Source organism: Eulemur rufifrons, chromosome 7, assembly GCF_041146395.1.
Source record: "Eulemur rufifrons isolate Redbay chromosome 7, OSU_ERuf_1, whole genome shotgun sequence".
In the NCBI taxonomy this organism is placed as follows: Eukaryota; Metazoa; Chordata; class Mammalia; order Primates; family Lemuridae; genus Eulemur; species Eulemur rufifrons.
In genome coordinates, this window is record NC_090989.1 from 171,588,929 (window position 1) to 171,603,534 (window position 14,606).

Sequence of the window (14,606 nt, forward strand, 5' to 3'; positions counted from 1 at the left end):
TACAACAATTTTAATAAGTTCCAATCAATATTTGTTTTCCACTTATTAAACATTGAAAGTTCTTTCCGCGTGCCATGTAATTTCACCTAAGTATTTGCCCTTTTCCAAGCTTAACAAAACATTTTAGACACAGACTATCAAAGAACAAGGACTATACAAATGTCTCCCTTTGATAACAGGACTCGGTGGCGACTTTAGCAGCTCCAAGTCCTAAGAAAGTTTCCACTGCCTCCCTGGTGCCCTACTCCCCACATGGCTGCAGGAACATGGAGTGGCTCCAAAGACAAAGACCAAGGTGACCGTGCCAGCCCTCCAACACGTGCCAGCCTTCAGACACGAATCTCTTGAGGGCCTTTATGCCCTTCCAACATGAGTCTCTTGAGGGCCTTTATGCCATTCCAACATGAGTCTCTTGGGGGAAAAAGGGGTGGGGTCTCTATGACTATCTACTCTCCATTGTCTTATAGGGCAACTCCTTTGTGTGACAGATGAGGAAACTGAGGCCCCGAGAGAAGTGACTTGTGCAAGTTCACACTGCTAACATATTGCTGCATCAGCACAGGAGCCCTGGTCCTGGGACTCCCATCCCCAGGCTCTTTTCTTTCCATTAATCTAAATCATCTTAGTTGTTCAGATTTCTGGATGAACTATATCCTTTTTCACTGTTAAGCTTTATCATACTGGCTGTTTCCTCTATATGTAATTCTACCATCTCCCCATATCACCCTTGGACCTTTACTTTCAGCAAATACCTGGTTTACTCTTAAGATCCTGGTTAAAACATCACTTCTTCTAGGATGCCCTTCCTGACCCTCCAACACTGAGTGAGGTGACCTTCCAGTGTGTTCTCCTATCATTCTGTACCGATGCCAATTCCAGCATTTCTTACCTCGTTGTATAATCACCAAGATCCCCAGCACACTGCAGGCTCAATGGGGACAGGGACATATGTCATGCCACAGTTGCATCCCTGCTATTGAGCAGAGTGTCTGACACTCACCAAATAGATAAAGAATGGATAAATGAATAACCAAGCAAGTGAGGGCTGCAGGGAGAATGCTCCCGATGGGTGGGGGTCCAGTTTGCACAGGTGGAGAACTGGTAGAACAGAGGATGGGTTTGTGATGTCTGGACCCCAACTGAACCTTTCTCTGTGGTTACCCTCCTTTGAACCTTAGGATATCTACTCTTCAAATTAGAAAGATTTTGAATTTCTGGAGAGGCTTGCAACAAAGCCATGAGTAGTTTAGTAAGGAAATGCTTAAGAAAACCCTGTATATCATTTCTCTCTGGGTCTGCTGGAGAACTCTTCTCATAATAGGCCACTAAGGGCCTTCTCAAAGGCTCCCCTGGGATAGAGTGGGAGTTGGGCCTTTTATCTGCAGGTGTGTGTTTTTTTTTTAATCCCTGCCAAAGGTGAGTTATTGTCCCAACTCACTACTGTGCTGCAGCTCACCTGGAAAGGGGAAGAGAAGTATATTCTTATGTCCATGGAGTTCCAAGGGTGGGCAGCTGAGTCTCAGCAGAGGCAGTGACTTCCCAGGACCCCTCCTGGGGCCAGCTGGCTGGCACAGCAGTCACAAGGAGCCTTCCTGGCAGAATTCTGCACTTGGGTTGGAGAGTGGGAGTTCCCTGCTGTGCCTGGAGTAGGTGCCTTGCTCTGGAAGCAGAGACTGTGGGCTTTGATATCTCCAGAGCAACAAGTTTCTTGCCCCAGTAATGAACTTCATAGCGTTGGCTGTTCTATATTCCAGGGTGATCCTCCTCAAAGCCCAGAGCCCAGCTTGAAATTTCAGGGCTATGGCAGGATTTGCTGACACAGGACTGCTACTTAGTACTCTTGTTTTGGAAAAAAAAAACAAACTGAAAACAATTTTTCTTCCTCCTAACTAAATGAACTTCTGTACTTCCCTGTTAGCATCAGTTTCCTGATCTGTAAAAGGACAGATGTGTAAGGCTGGTGGCGGGCACCCCTCCCCTCCCTAATGGAAAAAGAAGAAGCCCACGACCTGCCAAGGACAATGCCTGCAAGGCCCAGCTAAGTTAAAGGACGACCACACCTGGATGGTTACCCTGATAAGAGTCTCGGTTCCTGGAGTCCACACATACCACCGGCCCCTCCTATTTCTCAATACCCGCCCTAAACTGCAAGGGACAATTCCTTACTCTCCCCGCCATAAATCTTCCTGCCAAAGAAACCCCTACCCCCAGCCCTAAAAACATATATAAACCCACTCAGACTTCTGGGCGATGCGACTTTTCGGGTCTCTCCCTCTTTCTCTCTCCCCCGGAACTCAAAAATCTCACCCGGGTCCCTCTCTTGGGACTCGTTACCCTCAACCAGGAGCACCCCAATAAAGCCTCTTTACTTATCCCTTTCAACTCTGCTTGTCTTTCTTTCTCTGGTGCCGGCCAATCCAAAAAACCTTACATTTGGTGCCGAAACCCGGGAGGGTGCTTTGACTTTCAGCTGCGCCGCCCCTCCCGTGGACTCCTATCCGAAAACCTTACAAGATGTAAATAAAATCACCTCAAGGTGACTCAAGGTCTATCTTCTGAGATTCTTTGATTTTTATAGTCAGAGTCCCCGGTTCCTCGCTCAGTATATTTTCTCTAAAATGCTAGTTTCCCAACCCATGTGCATGCGCCCAAGATATCTCAAAGGAGCAGGTCCTTAAAGCCCAAGCTTACTGACTATGGAGGCCTTGTCATCCTGCAGTCAACTTCTTGTTCTACAGTACAAGCGGCCCACCCCTAGCCCTCTTCTGTGCATACACAGGACATCCAGCTTCCCACAGTCCTCCCCTGCCGGGTATCTGAGTAGCTTCAAGCATCAGCCTTTGTTCCCTTGAGCAGGAAGCTCTTTGCAGGTGGTGTCTGCCCTGCCTCAAGGCACTGTCAAGAGCCTGGCCTGCTGCTCCAGGAACCAAGCCTTCCCTCTGATGTGCCAAAACCAGCAGTTCCCTGCTGAGAGGCACGCTGAGCCCTCCCTACACCAAAGCTGGGCGTGAGCCTGGGGTAAGGAGAAAAGAATGACTTTCCCTTATTTCTGATGCTCTGCTGGGGAGGCCCCAAGCAGGGGTTCTCAACTGCTAATTTGACCCAAAATTTAGGGAAATCACACTTTCACTATTTACTAAAGCCCCTCTCCCTAGGACCTGGACTCGCCCTCAGCAGGCTCCTCTGGAACTGAGTCGCTGGAGTAAAGGTCAACATGCCCCAGCGTGATTTTTTCCTTCCTCTGACGCTTGGGTTTGTTATTCAGTTTACTGCACCGCTTTCCTTTTTGCTTTGAGGGGAGGCCTCTTGGAGGAAACTAAAAAGCCCAAATTCAAAGAAAATGTGGGGCTCCCTCATCAGTTTGCTAGACGTGCCCCAGCATATCTGGGTCCCAACAGTGGGCACGGGCATGACAGGTTCAAGAGAGAGCCTGGCTGCACAAAGACTCTTGCACTCTTGGAAGCTCAGGGGTCATTTTCTCTAGACTGGGTTTTATTTCTTTGTCCTGTTCTTCTGTTAAAGCACGTATTCTGCTTAGTGGTTTTCCTTTAGTAACCGATGGACCAAGAACCAGTTGTATTCATTTGGCCGCGGGCCTCGGTTGAGTGCCCGCACGCGGTACTCAAGGGGCCTTTAGAGACGATCTCGAGGACACGGCCCCTGCCCGAGAGCAACAGGAGCTGTGGGAGCGGAAGGAGTGTGTGGAACACGGTCACAAGGGTCAGGAGGTTTGCCCGTCCTAAGGGAACAGGCATGATACTGACGGGTCAGCCACAGAGATGCCCTTGGGGAAGGAGCCTTTAACTATGATCATTGCTGAGCTTTCTACCCAATGCACCCTTTCAACAGGTATTTACCAAGTGTCCATTGTGTACCAATTACAGACTATATTATTGTTCTAGGCACCAGGGAGAGAGGTGAACAAGATGTGCTGACAAAACTGGGTGGGGGAAGGTCTTCCTGTTGGACGCTGGAGACAGCCGGATCATTTAAGAAGGAATATTGTTTTACACTGCAATGCTGAAAGACTACCGGTGTGCACAGCTTCACAACTCAGCCATTCCAGAACTGCAAATACGGGGCCTTGGAAAGTATCCCCCTAGGCGACCACATATATGAGGGAGCACGTTAGACGGAAATGTCTGCTTTATGAGGGAGATGAGATAATGTCCTTTACAAAGGGAGACTGGGAAATCACCTTTGCTGGGAATCCTTAAAGCGGGGAGAGACATCAGCCTGGAACCACAGTGCTGACGTCTCGCCCTGCTTCTCCCAGGCTGCATTGCTGGTGAGCAGGGTGGGAGCTCCAAGCCTGCTTCCTGGCTCGGGGAATGGGGGCGATTTGAAGTTTCCTGTTACTGATGACCAGCGGCCGAGATTTAGAAGATGAAGGTGGAGGCTGAAGTCTCTGCCTGGGGAACAGGATTTATCTAACTGATAGGTACAGAAATTAGATTTAACCCCACAGCGCTGACTTGCAGATACATCAGGGCTGCTTCCTGCAGCCTCAAGGTGCGCTTGCTCCCAGGAACTGCTCACAAAGTGATACAAGTGATTTCAAATAAGAGGGGTGGGAGGGGCTTGGGGACAAATAAGTTTGAAAAATGCTTCGTGTATCAAAATTTACTAAGTGTCCTTATTGCAGGCCTCCTCGGAGTCTTTAATGTGAACATGTACTTTGTGAGGCACTGTGGTGAGGGCAGGAAAGAGTTTGGGGCAATTTGCAAACACATTTGGGACCATGGGACCCTTCCCTAGGAGGTGTGCCACATGGGGCCATTGTTCTTTGGAAACCACTTTGGAAAACGCTGGCTTAGGATGACACTCTCATCAGGCTTGAGCTGCCATTCAGCAAGATTAAGGGTGATGTTTGCCCTTTCTCTTTCTACTAAGATTTGCATTTTAATTTGATTTCCTTCAGCACTTTAATATTTTTGAAACTGCCATGCTACTCATTAGAGAAAATACCTGAAGTCAAGCAAAACAAAATCAAAAACAAATAAACACACTCCCCCCAATGTGGTCTTTTCTATTTCAAAAATATATGTTCTTATTAGATTTAATGAGGGTCAACAAAAAAACCTTACTTTTGGATAATGTAGTTGTTTTTTTCTGTTTAAAAATATTTAGCATTTGCATTGTAGAGAATTTTTTTTAAGTTAGCTAGAGATAAAGATCTTTCTATATATCATCTGTATTTATAGCTATTTATTATTCTGTTATGTTTATATGGTCCATAAGATAAAATATGTAACCCTAAGAAGGGATTAACAATAAAATGCAATCTTTTTAGAGAAATAGAGACTTGAAATAGTCGAAAAAAAATTTTTAAAAAGGAAGAAATACAGTACACACTTATCTATTTAAAATACTTTAAAATGATATTTAAACTATAATTTTTAATATATCATTAAAGATTTGCTAGGATTGCAGCAATTCCACAGCAACCTGGAGGCTGGTTGAAGATGTCATTTTCTGAGGCCCAACCTCAGAGATTCTGACTCAGGCCCCACTGGGGCCGGCCTGGGGACCTGTATCTTTAACAAGTTCCCCTGGTGACTCAAATGCATGAGAGAAACTTTGAGAGAAACTATTAATAGGATGGAGGTGAAGAAATAATATTGGGTTATGGGAAACAACTGACTAAGACTTTATATATGATAGATTTGACTAAATGCAAATTCAAACTGGCCAGTATAAACTTTTTTTTTTTTTTTTACCATTTGCCATTATTTCTTTTTTTAAATTTTTATTTTATTTTTGTTTTTAAAAGTTTTTATTTTTAATTATTATAGGTACATAATAGTTGCATATGTTTATAGGGTACATGTGATGTTTTGATACAGGCATACAATGTGAATTAATCAAATCAGGGTAACCGGGGTATCCATCACCTCAGGCATTTATCATTTCTTTGTGTTAGGAACATTTGAATTCGACTCTTTTAGTTCTCTTAAAGTATATGCTAACTTATTGTTGATTATAGTCACTTTATTGTGCTATCAAATATTGTTCGTTCTATCTATCTTAACTATATTTTTGTACCCATTAACCATCCCCACTTTATCCCTTCCCCCTCCCCACTACCCTTCCCAGCCTCTGGTACTGGGAGTCATTCTATTCTCTGTCTCCATGAGATCAATTGTTTTAATATTTAGCTCCCACATATGAGTGAGAACATGCAAGATTTGTCTTCCTGTGCTTTGCTTATTTCACTTAACATAATGTTTCCAGTTCCATCCACGTTATTGCAAATGGCAGGATTTCATTCTTTTTGTGGCTATATAATATTCCATTGTGTATATATACCACAACTTCTTTATCCATTCATCTGTTGATGGACACTTAGGTTGATTCCAAATCTTGGCTATTGTGAACAGTGCTGCAATAAATGTGAGAGTGCAAATGTCTTTTTGATATACTGATTTCCCTTCTTTTGGACATATACCCAGCAGTGGGATTGCTGGGTCATACGGGGAAATGCTTCAGGACATTGGTCTGAGCAAGGACTTCTTGAGTAATACCCCCAAAGAACAGACAATCAAAGCAAAATTGGACAAATGGGATCACATCAGGCTAAAAAGCTTCTGCACAGCAAAGGAAACAGTCAACAAAGTGAAGAGACAAGCCACAGAATGGGAGAAAACATTTTCAAACTCTCCATCTGACAAGAGATTTATAACCGGACTATATAAGGAGCTCCAGCTACTCAATAGGCAAAAGTCAAATAATCCGATTAAAAAATGGGCAAAGGATCTGAATTAGATATTTTTCAAAAGCAGACATAGAAATGGCCAACAAGTATATGAAAAAATGTTCCACATCATTAGTCATCAGAGAAATGCAAATCAAAACTACAATGAGATATCATCTCACCCCAGTTAAAATGGCTTTTATCAAAAAGACAGGCAATAACAAATGCTGGCAAAGATGTGTAGAAAGGGAAACCCTTGTACACTATCGGTGGGAACGTAAATTAGTGCAACCACTAAGAAGAACAGTATGGAGGTTCTTCAAAAAACTAACCAATATAATTTTTTAAAAACATTTAAAAATTACGCTATATCATAAAATGTTTCCAGGCAGCTGAGGTTTTGTCATGGGCACTACAGAGTGAGTGAATGTGGTAGGTGAAACAGTCTTACCGTGACTTTCTCTGTTGTTGTCCTTTGGTGACAGACGATGTGTTTCTCGTGTCTCCAGTTTATCTGCTTCGGGAGGAAAAGAGATCAGTCAATATTTGCAATTTCAGGAACATTTCGAGTCTGCTTCACGTGTTTAGTTTTATGATACATAATGTTATAAAACATTTTCCTCAATAAACACAGTTAACAGGGCAGATTAGATTGGCCTTTCTGACAGATTAGATAGGTTTTCATCTTAGCCTTTGATGAAATGCAGCAAGAGCACAAGGGACACAGTTTTTAAAATGTCATCTGAATAAAAGGTTCTGGGATTAGCCCCTGACTCCACCAGCAGCCAGGAGGAAGTGAAGGAGTCGCCAGGGCATTCCCAGCTATCAATAGCAGTTACTCTTCTGCACAATGACAGGAACAGCAGTTCCTTTGCTCCCGGGTTCAGATGGTCATTGCTGCCTCGTGCAAAGGCGCCATGCCGTCAACCAAAACAGGGGATATATCTGTAAACTCTGAGATAATTTACCACGACGAATCCTAAATTTCCTTAATTAAGAAAAGATCTAAAATTAGCTTCTTTCTATTCAGTTATATACCTTTGCTTTTTCCCATCACCTAAAACTATGTTTCTTAAATTTGAGGGACCAGGGACTCCATTGTACCATTGTACATGAGGAAGTTTGTATGTTTTCACACTATTTGTCTATTTGATTTGTGAGAGGAGAAAGGCACATCATGTCTTCTGTGGTTGATGCTGTTTCCCTGCTATTTGGTATAAAATATAAACTCAAATTAACCCTCGCAACGGCTGGTTCTCTGGATGAGGAACTTGAGGCACAGAGAGGTTAAGTAACTTGTCCACAGTCACACAGCTGGTAAATGATGGAAGAGGATTCAGACGCAGGTGCTCAGGCACTATATGGTCTGTCCTCTTGACCAGTATTCTATATGGTTTTTTATTAATATTACTAATATACTAAGGTTCGTAGGGGGTTAGAGAGATTGGACTGGATGGGGAAGAACCAAGGCTTAATAGGAATGACTAATGGTTCAATAGAATTATTTATAAATGAATGTCTTTTAATTTCCAGCATGACTGTTTCTCCTTCAATATAAGGCCTCAAAAGACTGAATCCTAATATCTCCTGGAAGGGGGAGTGAGAGTGGAGACAATCAATAATAAGAAAATAATAGTAGCAGAATGGTAACAGCCCCAGTAACTGCTTACATATGTTGTGTGTTAACTCTTTGAGTGCTTTTGTATAGACTCCATATAGAACGTTTTACATACATCATCTTTAATTTTCTCAACCCACCCATTTCACAGATGAAGAAACTAAAGCTCAAAGAGAGCTGGTATGCTGTGCCCAAAGTCTCATAATTATTAAGTAGCAGAGCCTGAATTCACCCAGGGAGAAACTATGTTCATTTTCCAATAAAATGAGTAGCTCATTTCTGAATCTCTTTGCCAGAGGCCCAGAATTTGTATTTAGAACACCATAGACAGCTTGTTTTGCAGCTTGCCACCTGTTTCAGTGTGGTAGTAATTCGTACTATTTGCTAAATACTTTCAAGTTTCTACCTTCTGAGACTTGGAAAGATTGTACTAATTCCTCCCTTCTAGCTCCTTCTGCCCACCCTTGTGATGACTAGGTCTGGCCACAGGTGGTGAGAAGCAGTTCTGTGTGTCACTTCTGGGCCAGTGCTGGATACTCCTAAACTCTCTTTCCCTGGTGGAGCGGGGGAGCATGGGTGCCGGCAACATTCCAGACAGGAGCTGCTCTGAGCCCTTAAGAGGACACAGCCCAGAGAGGAGTCTCCAGTTGACTTGCAGAGGGAAAGTCGTAGGGATGAGAAAGAAACTGGCATGCTTTATTTTCATAGATCATCATAGATTTCCAGAAAGTTGCAAAAATAGTACATAGTATCCCAGGAGCCCTTCATCCAGCCTCCCCCAATGGTAACATTGTATATGGCTATAGCATGATATCAACCCAGGAAACTGACACTGATATAACACTGTTAACCAGACTACAGACTCAATGAAGTTTCCCCTTTTACAAGCACTGCCCTGTGTGTGTGTGTGTGTGTGTGTGTGTGTGTGTGTGTGTTGGGGGGTCCTATGTAATTTGATCCTATGTACAGCTTAACCCCATTACTGTAAGATTTTGGTGTTATTATCACAGCAGGGATTTGCCTACCCTGCCTGATCTACCCAATCTCTTCCACATTTAGGTGCAACCTCAAAGGCCACCTGATCCCTGCAAAAATAATCCTTTTGCCAGAAGTCATCGATGAAAATGTCTCATCTGGTCACTTGGAGATCTGAGGTGACTCTGGGGTGTTGGTAGAGGGGTGGAGGGAGACATCTATATCTTTTTTTTATACTTTTACGTATTTAGAAAACAATATGTCACTCAAATTAGGTTGGGGAATTCAGGCCCAGGAAATCTGGTGGTTAAAAGACCTGATAATAATGTGAGAAGAAAGGTAGTAGCAGGAGCATAGAAGATCTTATTATGTAAAAGGTGAAAAAAAAAAAAGATTTTAATGCCAACACTCCCTGAGTGAGGTGAATAAACATGCCAATTAGGGACTCCATTTCACAGCCTGCTCCACATAGCCTGGCAGGATATTCTGAAAGCAGGAAGAGTGAAGAAAAAGATTTGTGCTTTCCCAATATTAACATTTTCCTTCTCCAATACTGTAATTTTTGTGGCAATTCTTCAAATGACCAATCTACTTTGGAAATTACTTTTTTTTCCTTTTGCCTTAGAGAACTGTCACCTTAGATTATTTTGATCCACTCTTCAGCAGTAATCTCAGGACATGGAAACAACCAATTTGCAGATAATGTCATGTAAAATTTAAGTCTGAACAAGCAGAAAAAAGTGGTCAAGAGTCTGATATTCAAATTTCCATTGTAACGTTTGAATTCTTTAACCATTGTTTTACATATTCTTTTGCTTGAAAGCTGTTATTGCTATAATTGAAGATTCACATTTAAGTGTAAGAAATAACACGGAGAGATTGATTCTGTGTACACTTTACCCAGTTTTTCTGAATGTTAACATTTCCGTAAGACTATAGTATCATATCATAATCAGGAAATTGACATGGATACAATCCACCAATTGTATTCAGATTTTTCCAGTGTTGCTTGGACACATTTGTGTCTCTGTGTGTGTGTATTTAGTTCCATACAATTTTATTACTTGTTGGGTCATATATTTACCACCGGGTCATATATTCATCACCGCAGTCAAGATAGAGAACCATTCCGCCACAAAAATCCCTTCTCTTGCCCTCTCATAACTACCTCCAACTCCCTCTTTCCCCTCCCACCATGGTTCCCCCTACCAACCACTAATCTGCTCATTTCTAAACTTTTTGTCATTTCAGAAATGTTATATAAATGGAATCACCAAGTGTGTAATCTTTTGGAAATAAGTTTTTTTTTTTTTTTTTTTCCACTTAGTATAACTCCCTGGAGACTTATCCAAGTTATTGCTGTATCAACACTTTGTTGCTTTTTGTTGCTGAGTAGTATTCCCTGATGCATGCATCTCAGTTTGTTTAATCACCCACTCGTTGAAGGACTTCTTGGTTGTTTCCAGTTTGAGGCTGTTATGAATAAGGCTGCTATGAATGTTCATGCACAAGTTTTTGTGTGAATATACATTTTTATTTCTCTGGGATAAATGCCTAAGAGTATGATTTCAGGGCTTTATGTTTAGTTGTATAGGAAACTGCCAAACTGTTTATCAGAGTGAATGTATACTGCCATTGGCAATATATGAATGATCCAGTTTTTCCTCATGCTCCCCAGAATTTGGTGTTGTTGCTATTTTTTATTTTAGCCATTCTGAGAGGTGTGTAGCAATATCTCATTAATTTGCATTTCTCTAATGGCTAACGATATTGAACATATTTTCATATGCCATCTGTATATCTGCTTCAGTGAAATGTCTATTTTTGTCTTTTATTTATTTTCTATTTGGATTGTTTATTTTTTTTTAGTTTTGAGAGATCATATATTCTAGATATCAGTCCTTTGTCTCTAGTCTGTAGTTTGTCTTCTCACCCACTTTCTATGTACTTTCTCAGAGCAGAAGTTTGCCTTATAATTTAAAGGTGCCTTTCAAAGGCATAACTAATTATGCTTATTTTTTTCTCATAATAACTTAACATTTATTGCTGTTTAAATTGTTCTTTGTTTCTGTTTCTGATCTGCAAGGCTGAGGCATTTCACCAGCTCTGGATTTTGTAGTATACGTTTGCAGAGAGTTTAATCTATTTGGATTGGGATTTTTTGAATTTCTGTCTTCTAATTTAGGTTTACGATTCTTAAAGGATATCTTATTAGACTAAGTGCTTAAAAAATCAAATTTGTGATATAATACTTCCCATACAACTCTATGAAAATGTAAACACTACCTACTTATATACCACATATCTAGTGACTTTATTACTTCTCAACTGCATTAATAGAAGTTGTATAAAATATGTGAAGGTTATTCTAATATAACTTTCTTACTATTTAAAAAACTATTTAGAAGAGATAGAGTTTTCTAGTCACTTTCTATACTTTCCATTCTTTCTCAATGTGAAGACTGACCTCTAGTGTTCTATTCCTTTAAGAATTAATAGACCGAGTCTGGTCTATTGTCTATGGTCTAGTCTAATAAACCATAGTGTCTAACCATTAGTCTGGTCTAATGTCTATCTAATAGACATTTGGATATAAATTGCTTTAGAAATCAGTCCCACAAATATTTGTCACACATCTACCGTATGCTGAACCCTGGTGATTAAAATCTGCCTTACTCTATAACTGCTTCAAACTGTGCTGGTTTTGAATGACCTCTGTTAGGTATACAATATAAGACTGAAAGAAAGACAATATTATGGAACTAAGAGTATAAAATAAGGGCTGTTATAAAGTATAAAATAAGAGTATAAAATAAGTAAAATCAAGATACAGAGAAAAGTCTGCACTCTCCTGTTCACATATAGTCACATGTCACTTAACAATGGGGATATGTTCTGAGAAATGCGTCATTAGGTGATGTCCTGTGAACAGCATACAGTGTACTTACACAAACCCAGATGTTACAGCCTATGACATCCCTACCCTACATGGTATAGCCTATTACTCCTAGGATACAAGCCTGTACGGCATGTTACTGGACTGAACTCGGAGGCAACTGTAACACAATTTGGTAAGTATCTGTATATCTAAACATACCTAAAAATAGAAAAGGGACAGTAAAAAATATAGTATAAAAGATAAAAAATAGTACACTTGTATAGGGCGCTTCCTGTAAATGGAGCTTGGAAGCCTGGAAGTTGCTCTGGGTGAGTCAGTGAGTGAGTGGTGAGTGACTGCGAAGGCCTGGACATTCCTGTGCACTGCTGGAGACTATAAACACTGGGTACTTGGGCTACACTGAATTTAGAAGAAAATATTTTTTCTTTTTCAGTAATAAATTAACCTTAGCTTACTGGATAACCACTGTCATATATGAGCTTTGTCACTGACTGAAACGTTGCTATGCCATGCATGACTGTGTTTAAAATAGTTATTTCCTGAAATGTTTATTCTTATGAACCATCATAGTCAGAGACTGGTTCCCAACAAAAAGGCTTTCAAAGATATAATTTCTAAAAGATGCCAAACATTTAGTGTCATGGATGGCAGTTTTCCATGAGAATGATCCAATGAGTTTTAAACATATTTTATTAGAGAAAATTCCAAACATTCACCAGAGTAGAGAGAGTGGCACTCTAACCCTCCGGGGCCACCACCCAGCTTCAGCCTTCGTGGCTATCCTGCCAATCATCCTGCCAATCTCATGGCATCCGTATTTGCCTCCGCCATTCCAAACCTCTTCATTTAAAATGATATTTTAATCAGTTAAATCAATTGTCATATTTTGAACATCAAAACTCATCATTTCAGTGCTTAAAACCTGCTTTGAAACAGTAGTCAGTGTGCTGATCTCTATTTGCCTGAGGGGAGAAAAATGAAGTTAGGGAAGAGTTGAGGGCCATAAAAGAAAGGTACTGTAAAGGTGATATGAAAGTTAGCCATGAGTTAACTATTAGTAAGGCAGAAAAAAAAAATACATCATCAAAAAAAGACAGAAAGAGAGACACGGAGAGAAGGAAGAAGGAAGAGAGAGAGGAGGGAAAAACTTACAGAAAAAGAAAAATTTTTTCTTATAGCCAGCTCCTTCAAGAAGCCTTAGAATTAACCACCCTTTCCTCAGCTGGCTTTTTATTATTTCCCTGTTATTTCATTGTGCCTCATTGTAAATGAAATGCCGCAAATATGTATTTTCTGCAGTAGTTACACATCTGTTGAGGGCTAGACTGTGTCCTCCTTTCTTTGTGGTGTTATTTCTCACGCAGCAGTCAGGGTGATCCTGTTAAAACCTGACCTGAATCACATCACTCCTTTCTCCGAGGAGTGATATAAAGGCTTTTCAGGTAGAGCGAAGCTGATGTCCTTACAATGGCCTCAAATATGCAGGTACTGTCTGCCTTGGGGCCTTTGCACAGGCTGTTTCCCCTGCCAGGAACATTTTTCCCCCAAATATTCACTTGGCTAATTCACTCACCTTTTTCAGGTTTTTGTTACAATATGACTTTTCACTTTCCTACTCTAGCACTTCCTACCTTTACTTAATTTTTCTCCAAAGCAAGTATCACCAATTGGCTCCATCTGCCCCACTGGAATGTAAGCTTCACGCGCAGAATGTGTCTCCATTGCTTGGTGTGCTCAGAGTGTGCCACAGGGGTGACACTCCAGAAGTATCTCTGGGATGAATATTGAATGAATCGTGTCTTACATCATGTGCTACATAGTTGGCACATTTACCAAATGTTTGTTGAATGAGCCAATGAATGAATTCTGATCCAAACTTTTTCTGAAAAACAAAACTGCCTGAGAAAACAGGGGAGACATACTCAAATGGGAGGCCAACGGAAACTAAATTCTAGAACATACAGCCAATGGCTCTATCAACTTTGAAAAATTTATCTGTGAATCCAGAGTATGAATTGTGAGAAATCAAGTGAAATGTTCTGCCTTGTTCTGTTTCAATACCCACTTTTAGTTCTGAAAATTGCAGTCTAAGATTTTCCTTAACATCCAGCTCTGGTTCAATTCCTTTGAAAAGAGAAGTTAGCAATCCTCATCCGTCTCCAAACCGGCATCCCCTAAATCAGCTGTTTCAAAACAGGCTTCTCACTTACTCGATGTTTTCTGTTTAATTGTTTCTCATGTTAAGTGGCAACACACACCCTTTGCAAAAGAAAAGTTTTCTTCTTGGTCACCCTGCAGCGATTTTCTTGGCCAAAAAATGATAAGTATAGAAATACCAAGGGAAAAGCTCAAAGGCCCTTCTTCAGTGGGTGGTCAATATCACTTTAATTCTTCATTGTAATCACAAACCCAAAGCCCTG